The sequence below is a fragment of the Nycticebus coucang genome, chromosome 5 (assembly GCF_027406575.1).
Source record: "Nycticebus coucang isolate mNycCou1 chromosome 5, mNycCou1.pri, whole genome shotgun sequence".
Taxonomy (NCBI): Eukaryota; Metazoa; Chordata; class Mammalia; order Primates; family Lorisidae; genus Nycticebus; species Nycticebus coucang.
Window position 1 is genome coordinate 131,186,239 of NC_069784.1, and position 13,967 is coordinate 131,200,205.

Sequence of the window (13,967 nt, forward strand, 5' to 3'; positions counted from 1 at the left end):
GTGTGCCATAATCCAAACCGACTGTTGTCCTTAAAGGGATGTGTCAACACAAGGAAGATCATTAGAGGTAGCCACCACCAAGGACAGAGGCCTCAAGAGAAATGGGGCCTGTCATCTTGGACTTCCAACCTCCAGAAATGAGAGAAAATAAATATTTGTTGTTGAAACAACACCATTTGTGGTACTTTATTATGGCATGCTTAGCAGCCAAATATAGCAGATTGCCAGAACATAAACTCCCTGAGGGCAGACACTTCTGTTCCATGTGTCATCAGCTGTATTCTCAGTAGTCTGCAGAGTTCCTGGCAGTGTCAGGCTCTCACTAAGCATGTACTGAGTGGACAAATGAGTGAATGAATGAACTCAAGCTTTCTAAGCCTGCTTTTCCTCATTTAAGACAGAACCATCATAATCCTGCTGCACTGGGTCCTGGCCATATCAAAGAGAGCACTTACAAGCTCTGACAATTAAGTTCAGGACCTTGCCACAGTGTGCTTACATTGGCAGCACCATACAAACAACTCGGTAAGGTTTCATAACGTTAGCATAACAGTGTCTCACAGACGTTTTTGTGTCAACATGTGGCAAAGTCTTGCTGAGTGGCATTCATTATTGTTGTTGCATGGTTTTGTGTGCTGTTGTGAGAATGTCAGAGCTTGAATTAGAGCAATAAACAAACATTTAATTTCTTGTAAAACTTGGAAAGAGTGGTAATGAAATCAGGGACACGTTAGTCCAAGTTTATGAGGATAATGAGAAAAGGGCAGTGTACAAATGTGTTGAATGTTTTTGTGAGAAGAGAGAAAGTATCACTAATGAAGAAAGGCCAGGGCACCCAATAATGAGCATAACTGACAAAAATGTCGCAAAAATTTGTATTGACTGGAAAATCTTTTTTTTATTGTTGGGGAATCATTGAGGGTACAATGAGCTAGTTTACACTGCTTTCATTTGCTGGGTGAAGTACCTCTATTAATAGTCATTTAACTACATTTACTGTCTTGCAGTGCTGAAAAGACCACATGAAAAAGTTAGACAAAAACAACCTGAACTTTTCACCAACAGCTTGTGGTTCTGGCATCACGACAATGCACCAGTGCACAGGGCACTGTCTGTGAGGGAGTTTTTAGCCAGCAAACAAATAACTGTACTAGAACACCTTCCCCACTTACCAGATCTGGCCCCCAGTGACTTTTTTCTTTACCCAGAGATTATATTGAAAGGAAGACATTTTCCTGATATTCAGAATATCAAAGGTAACACAGCTCTGATAGCCATTCCAGAGAAAGAGTTCCAAGATTGCTTTCAAGGGTGGGCTAGGCACTGTCGTTGATGCATCACTTCCCAAGGGAAGTACTTTAAAGGTGACCATAGTGATATTCAGCAAAGAGGTATGCAGCACTTTTTTTAGGATGAGCTCTTGAACTTAATTGTCAGACCATATAAGTCTGTGTTATTTTATCCACAAATGATCACACCATAAATATTCTCCATTATTGCCCCCCATTACTTTCATCATAGCCCTATATGGATCACGAGTTTTTCAAATCTCTATTTCATAATAAAATGAATGTAAGAGAACTGTTTGCCTCAGAGATGCTATGGGAAAAAATGAAGTATCAGTTATTATCTAGAAAGAACAAACGTAAGAGTTCTTAGACTATCAGCATTTCATAATCATTTTTATTGCTGTGTATATTATGAGACTGAAAAGACACAGGATGTCAGGACATATAGTTGTCAACACACCTCAAAGCAGGGACAAGTGCTTCTTGAAATGACTATCTGAATAAACAATTCTGGACCACACGCAATTGGAAATCTCCATAAAATAGAGACGATTTTCACAAATATTACTGTACTTTTTGTACCCCAGTATTATTTTGGTATAACTCTTGTAATAATGCAAAATTACCCTGTTTTACAGGTAATGCTACTCAGTTATGCTAAGGGAAAAGAAATATCAAATTTGCAAGCTGGGCATTTTTTAGCATTCAAAATATGACCACAAGAAATGTGATGACAATTTAATTGCTTCAAAGTCATATTCTGAGATATATGTGTACAAACCTTGAATTACTGGACCACAATTTCTTGGATTCTGTCATATTTCTGCCACTTGAAATTACCAAGGTTAATTTGATTTTAGGAAAGTGAGTGAAATTTAAAGACAGACATCTTGAATTTTGTTTCCTTCTGTACAACTCTTGATTTCCAGTGATGGCCAAATTGCTTTAAACCCTTGGAGCCTCCATTTCCTCATCTAAAGAAGTGGCATGAGAATGCCACCCACACTCCATGCAAAGACGGACTTTGGAAGTAGCTGATGACCAAGAAATAAATCCTGACTCTTCTTTCACTAGGCATGTACTCAAACTAATCAATGAACATTTCTAGCTTTGGGGTCCTCGTTTGACAGTTTATCACACACAGTGGATGGTTTGGCACTATACAAAGGCGCCCAGCCATAGAGGCCAGGGAGAGCCATGACCGGGCAAGGCTGCCTGTCAGCACAGGAAGGAATGGAGTTTTACCCACTGAGATGCCATCTTCTCCCAACCACGCTCTTACTCTTAGGAGGCACTTTCCTAATTAATTCAAAGTGTTACATAGGCTCACTCCAGCCCCTTTTCTGTCTTATTTTGTACCTATCTGACTTTGAGGATTAAATGAGATATACACATATAAAATGCCTGCTCATCCTGGTACATTCCAAGTTGCTTTGGACTAGGACCCTGTGCTCCTCCTGAACAATCACCCCCCTTTGGATTTTGCTGCCAGTGCCAAATGTTGTCCAGCTTCTCACCATTTTTGTCACAGTAGCTTCTGTGGCCCTCAATTAGGTCTCCTACTTTCACTGTAGCCCTAATACATTCTAATTCCTTGTGCAAGTGTGACGATGATATGTCATGCGTGCCAGGATCCTACCCTGGCTTATCCAGATCTCCTAAGCATGGCCTACAGGTTCTCTGTCCTGAGTGTCCACCCAGCTCCACCAGCCCAAGGCCAATGCTCTGTAGCCACGTGACCAACCCACCTTCCTGGCCCTGTGCCTTTGAACCAGTGAGTGTCTGCAATGCCTTTCTGAGCACTTCCTCTTCTGAGCCCCTCAGCCTTCAAGATTCAGATTTCATTATGAATCTCTGCATGCTTACCCTATGACAGCCCTTTGACCCCGCCCACTCCTACCGTAAAGTAAGTTGCTCAAAGTCACCGTTCACTATATGGTAAGTGGTGAATTTCAGATTGGAACCCCAAGCTACCTGATTCCAATTTCATCCCTCTTTCCTTGTGCTATACCGCTTCCTTTTGTACAGCAAACTTGATTCTGATTAGCTTAACAACCTTTGATCTCTGTTCACTAAACAGAGCTCGAGCTCATTTGAGTTGAACCAAATTTCTCTAGCAACCTGGTTGTTAGCCTCTAACAACTTACCTCTCACACAGTACTAAAGCTGATGACTTTTCTCATTTGTATCTTTCCCCTGACTGCTTGAAGCCTGAGTAGGAAACATACCATTTGTGGGTACCCCAGGGCTTGGCATGTAGTAGATGCCTAACAAATGCTGTGGGTCAAAGGGAAGGCATGCATTATTGTGGGGGTCAAGGAGGAAATAGATAGAAAAGAGTTGCATTAGCTATAAAGTACTTCTAAGTGATCATTTTTTGCTTTGGGTTATCTTTATGTCACACCCTAGGCATCATTCCTCCCTGGCAGGGCCTGAAATTCTGATATACTGGACCATGTATGCACTGGAAGTCATCTATGCACTGAAAATGTGAAAAGTCACAAATTTTCATAGATGACACTTAATATTAAAGGTGTTAAGCTCATTAAGATCAGACTCTATCTTAAGCATTTTTGTATCTCCACAAGCACCTGATACAAAAGAGGAGCTCCAGAAGCATTGACAACTGATGACCTTGTGTGAAGCTATAAGTGCTTTATACCAGAACGCTCACACTGTGCTATTTTCCACAACTCCTAAAACACAGATTCAAAGACCAGAATAAAACTAAGCAATCAGAACAAAAAAAAGTGTTATTTGTATAATTTTGTAACCTAAAGGCCATAATATATATATATATATATATATATATATATATATATATATACAGAGAGAGAGAGAGAGTGTGTGTGTTTGTGTATGAGAGTGTGTGTTGTGAACATCACTGCCTTTTAAGGAAAAGAATGGGGAAAAGCTATACTTTTTGACAAATACGTAACCCTAAAAGCTTTTACCTTAAAGATAAAAAGAAAAATGAAGAAAGTTTTGGAGACCCTGTGATTAAGATATTAATGTTTTAAAAGATTTGGAAGAAATGCCTTAAGGAATAAGGTAGAAGAATCTTATGACTCAGGTGGGCAAGAGTGTGACCCATATCACCAGCTACACAGAAGGAAGGTTTGGGGTCTCGAGATGTCTAGATCGCTTTCAGCAGTGGATCCTGAGCAAGACAGACAGGTGTATAAATGACCTTTGTCAAAGTCAGAAGGAAGGATGTACAGAAGCACAGACCACAGCCTGGGGTCTGCTGGCTAAGCCATGCCAGACAACAGGTCTCTTCTACTGGGACTCTGAAGGAGACTCTGCCGCCACTATGGGGAAGGAAGCACTGGCTCCTACAGAAGGAAGAAGACTCAGATTTGAGTTACTGTAGCCTTTCTGTGGCCAAGGGACCATATGTCAAAGATGGTGGTCAGGGTGCCCCAGGATGGGCACTTGGGAGGGGAGCTTCTAAAGAGATACAGAATTGGGAAGCCTCCATAGCTTGAAAGGCACCAGGAACCCTATGTCTGAAGAAAGATTGCAAATTCAGGGCCACAGCACACAACCAAGCAGACTAGGCAGTGCTGATGCCTAGAGGTACCATTCACATTGACCACACCCTCTGGAATTGTGCAGGGCACAACTTGTATAACTGTACACAAAGGCCTTGAGTCTCATTTTTCTGGAATATGTTGCCCCATGTGAGGTGGGAGGATAGCAGAGCTACTGTACTGTACTAGAATAATGCTTCCCTGCCTAATCTATTCCCTGTGAGTGAATTGAGGGAAAATTAAGTCAACGAGAGTGAGAAGTTTTAAGAACATGGTTTGTCTTAAAAACATTCTCAACTCAAATTGCTCAGAAATGAACTTTCCACTGATACGAAGCTTTCCTGCAGGAGGCTGGCCTGGCCTTAAAGACAATGTTGACTCCTCTCACAACCCAGGACTGACACCAAGGGCACCCAAGTGGATTTAGTAGGAATGACAGTGTTTGAAATCAAAAAAATCAGGAAGCCTTTCTCTGATATTTTAAGGAGAACGCAGAGGAAGAGGAGAACTTGACAACCATGGTGTAACTCCCCCTCCCTGCATTCCCACACAGCAAGGCTTCTCGTCACCCAGACACAAAAGAAGAAGCTGGTGCAGCTTCACTCCTTTGCTTGAAGCCACACAAGCCAAAACACAGTGACGGCCAATCTGACCTCAAGTTACCCGGCTTCATTTCTTTCTTTCTCCCCTTTGTGCTATTCTGTTTCTTCCTGTACATCAAAGTAGATTCTCATTAGTTTAACAGTGCCTCTGATTTTGATTCATTAATTAGGGCTGAGACTGAAAAAAGTTTATGTCCAGATAGCCATAGTTAATCTACCATCTGCTGGTAAGAATAGACAATGTTTAAAGAATTACAAAAGTACCCACTGTCTCCCAGACCTTTCACATCTATTTTAGCAAATACTTCCTTTGGTCTTTAACTGGGGCTGCACTTGGAGTTCTGCCTCAAGCCCATGATGTGTACTTGCTTCATCTTCTGACTTCAGAAACACAAGAACACCCTTGAGTTGGAATATTAGAAGGTTTGAGTGCTTTTCTCCTTCCCGGTCACTGTGACTGTCACAACAGAAATAACAGTAGCACTTTTCAACACGAATCCTTTTTACCTGTCGGTATTCAATATCACTTCAACTTAAGTGGTTGAGGAAAACTCTGAAGATTTGCCATAGTCTAAATAAAATTTAGTGGGGAAAAAAATAGCAGAAGAAACCATCTTAATTGAACATACAAAGAGCTGTATTTCAGTTCTATCTAATTAGCAGTGTTCAATATTATTAAAATCTGTTGACAAAAAAGTAGCAGATGCTCCACTTTCCTTGATGTTAATTAATGAAGTTTTTACCTCTAAAAAATTTGGAGAAACCGGATCTTTTATAATCAAACCACTTTCGCCTACACAAAATCTACGTCTGGAAAAACATGTAAGTGTGTCAATATTCAAAGAGGATAATTATCCTGTGAGTTCTCTAGATCTTCATTTTCCTTTCTTGGTATTCCAGCTCCAAATATTGAGATAAATAGTGATAATCATGACATGCTGGAAACTATTAGATATCTCTGGCCGATTCTTTTGTGGTAGGGGCAGCTGATTGGCAATGCTATAAAATTAAAAGATTATAATAATCCTGAAAAGGTACTCCACCAATTTTCAACCTAGAGAGAATAATCTCGTGAGTATTGATTGGTTTTCTCATTTCCTTATAATAGAAAATTTCAAACATGCGCAAAAGTAGAATAATTAGGGTGATGTTTCAACAATCAACTAACTCCTGGACATTCTTTCACTTTGATAACTCTGCCCCCTTCTGTGTTCTTCTTACTTTGAGTATAAAGACTAGAGTGCAGATCACTAAAGATAAGGATTATTAGAGGCAAGTTAAAGAGTTCTGTTACATCTCATAAATGACATTGATTTCTTAATGTTAGTGTACACATTTCCCTCTTTATCTCTTGGTTTTGAGGGGTTGTTTGGTTTCTGTGACTCAGCAGCCAAACAGGGCTTGTAGATTACATGTAGTTATGATTAAACTAGATCAAAATCTTCCGTGTTTACAGTAACAAATGTTTATTTCTTGCTTGTGTGACATGAGCACTGGCTTGGCTCAGCCAGACTTTCCTCTGGTCTCTGGGGAGCACATAGTTCTGAAGGCACAGGGAGGAGTGGAGAGATGGGCCAATCCACATGCGCTCACAGAAGGTTTCTGCTTGAACTCAATGCCCATCCCTTCCACTCCCATTTCAATGATCAGAACAAGCCACTGACCAAGCCCAAATTGAACTGCTCCCACGCCAAGACCAGGGATCTTTTTTCTGCTGAAAGTGGGGGAGAGGAGGGAGAGAATTTAAGGTCCCAGACCTCATGAATGAAGACGTCCCAGAACAAGGGGTCAAAGCATCTCAGTTCATTCACACTGATAGAAGCCCATCCCCACCCGCCCCTCACACCCCATCATTTTAAAACTGAAGTACCCAAACTGGAATGCTGGAGTCTGGGTACCTTGGCTGCCCAAACTGGTGGAATGGAGCCCAAACCACATGCCATTCTGGGCTGAGGTCAGTGCACCCTCCTCCCCACACAGCATCATTTCTGGAGCTGCAAGGGGAGTTAGTAGAGGCCGTGAAAATAAAAAATGGCTCCCACAGAAAATGATTGGTTTACAGTTTTCTCGGTCACAGGTTTTCTCAGAGACATTAACATGTTCTACACATGTGAGTCCCAAAGGCAGGAGCAGGTGGTCAGCAGCAGTTCTCAACTTTACATTCTCACAGAACTATTTTGGGAGCATCTTGAGGAGATAACAGTCTGAGGAAAGTCTTTGGGAGATGTTGGTTGGTCTGAATGATGTTCTGTCTTTCCAGCATATGACAGTTTCTAAAGTGCCTCCAATTCGAAGCTTCCTGACTGTGCTGTTAATACCACACCTACCCACCTGCACCATCTGGGCTGCCTGTCAAAGAATACTGATGGCTGAGCTTCCCTCGGATTCCAGATGCAGATTTTAACTGGCAGGTGTGGGCCCCAGGACATAGGCACTGCATGAAAGCTTCTCCAGGAACTTCATGAAAGCCCGTTTCTTGTTCATTTGCTGCACGCTTGCACGCCTCATGTGTAACTAGTGGATTGCTTACTCTCATCTCCTTTCTGATGTTCCTGTGTCCACACATCAGTAGATAGCCTTAGCTACACAGCTTAGTCATTACTTAAACCAAACTGGCCTAAGCCACCTCAAGGCCTGTAACACTGCTTCCAAACTTGGCTGATCATAGAATTAACTAGAAAAATATGCAGTTTGAAAAATGCACATCCTGGGGCCTCAGCTCCAAACATTCTGATTGAATGGATTATTGTAGAACACCAGCAAATCTACATTTCCCCCAAGTTCTCCAGATGCCCATGATTAGTCAGCTTCAGCACACACTGGCTGCCCTGACTCCAGACCCATGTTCCTGACATTACTAGAAGGCAAAATCATTCCAGTGATTGTATTATTAGAAATGGAAGCTTATCTTCCATTTACTTCTCTTATTTACATTATCTTATTTACATATATCTGGAGTTTTAAAAGTTTAAGTACTATTATCTTTCAATGTCACATCAATGGTAAACATTCATGAGTGGTGCTTCCTATTATGATACCATATCATAGTAACATCATATTAAAGTCAAAGACTGAATGATTTGGTAAATTTAATGGGTAAAAACAATGACAAAAATATACTATGATTCCCATCATCCTTTTTCTTACTAATAGCTAGATAAATATAGTTGATCCTTGAACAACAGGGGTTTAAACTATGCTGGTCTCCTTATACACAGATTTGTTTTGCAACCAAACATGGATCAAAAATATAGCATTCCTTGTATTGAAACCCCAAATATATAGAGAAGTGACTGTTTGTATATGGTCTCCATGGGGCAGTATGTGTGGATTTTGGCATATGCAGGGATCCTAGAACCAATCCCTGGTACATGCAAAGAAACAGCCATAAATATTTAGACTAGTCCTGAGTCAGAGGCAGTTGATTTAGGATGCTGATTTATTTGGGGAATTTCTATATGTTCCTGTCTCAGAAGGATGTCAGGCACAACACCAATAATTAGAAGCAGCATAATAAGATTTATCCAATGGATAAGAATCAGGCTGGTAAGAGGATCTAATTCAGGCTGAGAGGGGAGGTCAGGAAGACTGGGAGGGGAGGTCAGGAAGGGCTTTCTCAAGCAACTGATATTTGAGATGAGTTTTCAGGAATCCACTTGATGAGGGGAGGGCTGGCCTCATGGACACTACATGCTCAAAGGTCTGGAGGCGAGAAGACGTTGTCACCATTGAAGAAAAGCCAGTACAACTTAACCATCCAAGGCCTATATTTTCATCCATAAGAGGGAGTAACAATGGCACCTAAGTGACAGACTCTGAAGATTAAATTAGATACTTAGCAGAGAGTGTGTGGAACAACGCCTGAGCCTGGCTGAGCGCTCAGCAAAGTGTTAGCTGGTGTTGGCCATTGCTTGCTCTCTGTGGTGTTAGCGTGAATGAGGAAGGATGCCAGTATGTAATTCAACATCATTTTTATGAAAGTCTCTGATCAATAACTTCAGAGAATGATATTATTAAAAAACTGGCAGCATTAAACACGCTGGGGGCCACAAGTGACCGTCTGCACTGCTTTAAAAAATGGACCCGACCCTCCCCCAAAATGACACATCTGTGTGAGAGTTCAGATAAATTCATGGCACGAAAAAGACATGGGTGGCTCCTCTGATGGCCTCCGCCTGAGGAATGCGCGTTAGTGTTGGAGTGGGCGGCGGAGAGGGAGAGGAGGGGCCAGGCCAGGGCCATCTGTGCACAGGCAGCAACTGGGCTCTGAGCCCCCAGCCTGACAGTCGCTGCTCCTGGGCGCTGGACTCCGCTTCCTTGGCTGGCTGGACGCGCAGAGGTGATGGACCTGGAGGGAGCCAGCGAACAGGCCGCAATGGGGACTGACACTGTGTTGGCGGCACCGACATGTAACTGCGGAACCACACAGTCAGCTAACCAGGGGCCGTGGAAGGTTTTGAGCTGGCACAGGGGTGTCTGCGGTCTGACACTTCTGAAATGGGCAGGAGGAAGGGGGGGGCATCGGGAGGCTCCGTGTTCACAGGGGTAACGCTTAACATGGTTCCTGTCCTGGCGATTCTAGCAGCCACTGTTTTCATGTTGATTTGTCCAGAGTGCTCTTTGCCGGCAATTTTCCCTTTTGAAAATGTATCCTTTGGATTGTTTCCTTGATACAGTGCAGGTCACGGGCACACCAGCACTCTGAGCACGGGTCAAACTGTTCTTGGATTCCTGGAGACTCCGGTTCATATACCAAAGAGGTTGGATAACAGGCACCATTGTTTCCTTCCTCTGCCTGAACTTCCCTGGAACATAAATACCCCATCCGTGCGTTTGAAGATGATTTTACCAGATTCCTTCCCTGTGCCAGTTTTCCTTTAGGAGCATTTTGGTCATCTCAGCCCCTGTGCTGGCTTCTCCTTCACCTATTGATGGGCCCCCTGCTTCTCTCCCGGGCCGTATTTTCACCCTTATGGTGAAAATCACGGTTTCCATTTGTTCTTTGAAGAACTAGAGTTATCCCATCAGCATGGCACCATGACATCAAACAGCTGCTGGGAGGAAGAATGAAGGTGTCCTTGGGTGTGAACAATTGTTTATTAACCCTTCTATCAGGTTTTCGGGGCTGTCCTAAGAAGAATCCATTAAAAATTTACCTGAAATAATTAGCATGTGTTTGAACCAATAATTGCAAATGGTTGAAATATAATTCTTTTCCAATTCAATTTGGAGCTTTCAGTCCTGGCGGTGTATCACATTACGGTAAATAAATACATATGTGTATATATATTTATTTCAATATAGATATATTGACAGCTCTGTGTGGGGTGGTGTGACAAAGGGGGTCGCAGTCATCCGAGGGCTGTGAGTAATTTACAGATCCATCCAAATGAAGCTCCAGTTTCTTGGTGCGAAATATAAGCACCAAACTGTCCGGAAACACATCCGTTGAACTACCCTTTCCTTTAGGTTCATCTGGGGCTGTGCTTCTCTGAGTCCGCCACCCTGCTCATCCTTTCCTGTTAGGAGGATCCCTCCTTTTCCACCCACCTCCTCTTGGTCAGCTTTCACATTCTTCCTTTAATATTTAGCTTTATTCTCCTAAATTAACCTCATTATCTACCTTCTGTCACTTGTATAATGATAACCCCCAAATTTCTGACTTAAACCTGACACACACAATGGCCTTTAATTGGACATGTTCCCTTTATCTCAGATAAACGTTTCCAGAAATTCCTTCTCAAACATCCCGCTTGTCACTCCTAACAGAAATTAGTGCTATCTGCAGGCTCCACTATTGTCCCATATTCTTTCAAGCTCACCACCGCTGGCATCACCTTTGATTCTTTCTGTTATTTGATTCTTTTCTTAAACCACTCCATCAGGGATTTGTAGTTTAAAAGAAACCTAGGAATTGAGACCAATGCTTCTACAACTGAGAAAACTACAACCCAAATAAAGTCAACTGTCAAAGAATGCCCCACCTTGCAGACTAACCCATCCAGGTAGTGGGGGAAGAGCAGTGCTAGGTGCTATGAATACAAATAGGCACATGAACCTCTGACCTCTCAGTGCTGAGGCTCTAGTTCAGTAGGCAAGCCACAGTGAGATGATCAAAGCATAATTTCTCTAAGCAATGAATTGGGCAGGGAATTGTGATGGGAGCCCCAGGCAAGGACATCTGCCGGTGGGGAAGTAAAGGGTAGGCCAAGGCGGCGCAGGAACTCACTTTTCTCTTTCCTTGAACCATACCTTATGCCACCTAGACAAAACTTCTCAGGACAGGACAATTAATGTGACAGCTCGAAAATTTCTCAGGGACAATTAACAGACATGAAGTCAGAATTTTTACATAATTGACCATGCCTTTATTTTTATTCTATCTTTATTTGGGGATGACTTGAAGTTGCATTTTATATAGCCATTTTGTTGAACAAGTGTCTGTATGCTGCAAACAGAAACCAATCTTATATTTTCTATTGCATTCCTTTCAAATAAGCTCCCTAGGCTTACTCTTTCTTTTCTGACTCTGCATGAAACGTCCCTCCCTCTTATAGAGGAAAATGGAGCCTTCAGGTGGCCTTGGAGGCAAGACACCTTTTTACATGGCTCCAGGGTGGTCCTTCTGTTGGGCTCTTGTCTTGTCTGGAGATCAGCCCCTTGCCTCTTGCTGAGAACTCAGGCCTCTCTTTCTCTGCCAGCTGCCACCAGTAACCACCTTTATAGAGTCTTTGGATGCTCTAAACTCCAGCAGACATGGCAAGCTCCCTGCTTGTCCCTTGAAGCTCCCTCCTTCAGCTGACTTCAGGGAAGGGAAGGCATGCCCTCCTCACTGTTGCGGGTGGTAGAGGATGTACAACTCATGGCCAGCCTCCCCCACGTCTCCTTTATAAGAAGCTGGAATCACAACCCACTGCCACGCAGCAGATGGTCTTGTGACGAGCTCTAGATTGGGAGACACTTGACACCAATCGCCTTGACCACAACGTTTGGAGTTTCAACAGAATAAAGCCAAGGCCTCAGGAGGAATCACACCGAGCACCCTATTATACAGGAGGCGATCTCTCTAACCACAAAGACGTAGAAGAATTCTGTTTTTACCTGTTACTCAGGATGACATCATGTTGAAGGTAATCAAAACACCCTCCCACCACCACCAAGCCACTCCTGCTGCAGGCCTCAGCATCAGGTCCATAACTCACCTGGTGAGAAACCCACGATACCCTTTTCTTGTCAAAAACTAAGTTTGAGGAGCAAATTCTTTTGCCAAATTTTGGGGACCTGTTGTAATTTGACCAGAACTACTATCCCATTTACTCTCTACTTCTCCACAGTATGAATGTTCTCCCTTTTGGTTGAAGTAAACCTAGTAGAAATTGGCCGAGGGCACATACCAGGATCCTTCAAAATCACCCCCCTCACCCCCCCATCTGATGTGTCCTCAGATTCACAATGGATACCATTTGCTAATAAGTTAATAAAGGATGGGTAAAGTGCCTTTATTCAAACCAATAGTTGCCAGATTTCAAGAAATAGTAACTTAGACTTGAATAGGGTTTTTATTGGACATTTTTTAGATGCATAAATTTAAAAACAGAAGTTTTCCAAGTAAGTCTTTTGGGGCCAGGGCTCCCAGCAGTGGGATTCCAAGGTCACACTCGTGGCCTACACGGCAAGAATAAACAAATGGCTGGCTTCATTAGGTAAATATCCTAACATCATTAACATTAGAGGAGAATTTGAAGACAGATCAGTGAGACCCAAATTCTCACTGTGTTTTGCTTAATGATGTTGAAGTGTATGAAACTGGGCCATGAGAAACTCTGTAGGTGAGACACTGGAATATAATTATAATTCTTAGCTTCAGGAGACTTAACACGACTAAGGAGAAGAGAGTGAGTTGAGACAAAGAGGGCTGAAGTCCCTTGAGGTCTGAAATTCAAACCACATACGAAATATACTAAATTTTATAAGCTCAAAAGTTACAAAGACCTCAAACATTCTAATTCAGGAAATCTCATGATAAATTCAGCTGCACAGCAGCTCCTGGTGGGCTAAGGGCCCTCTGGCCCAGCCCTAACAGACAGAGCTGCCCTCCGTGCCTCTTGTCCTCCCTTCAGCCAGGCTGGCAGGGCCCACAGCTACAACAGGCTGTTACTCTGAATCCCCACACAACGTGGCTTGCAAGTTCTAAGAAACGGAACTTTAAAGTGCATAAGACAAGGCTAGAGAAGTTCCTCAGACATCAAGTGGACATCATTTTTAACTCAAAGAATCAAATATAAATGATGACCCAGAGGAAACACTCATTCAAAAAGAAAAGTAAGGAAAAACAGTCCAGCACCTTTAATCATCTTGTCTGTTACTACCCCCAAACATTTGGAAAATTATCCAGATCTTCTTTGGAGAGAAGCCGCTAACTGCATTTTCTTAGTATTAATAAGACGTATGTTTTGATTTTTCTCTAAAAGTGAGAAAGTTGTATTCTATTAAACAAGGGGCAAAGGACAGTAAGTCCACAGTTCTAGTTGAAGTGACATTTG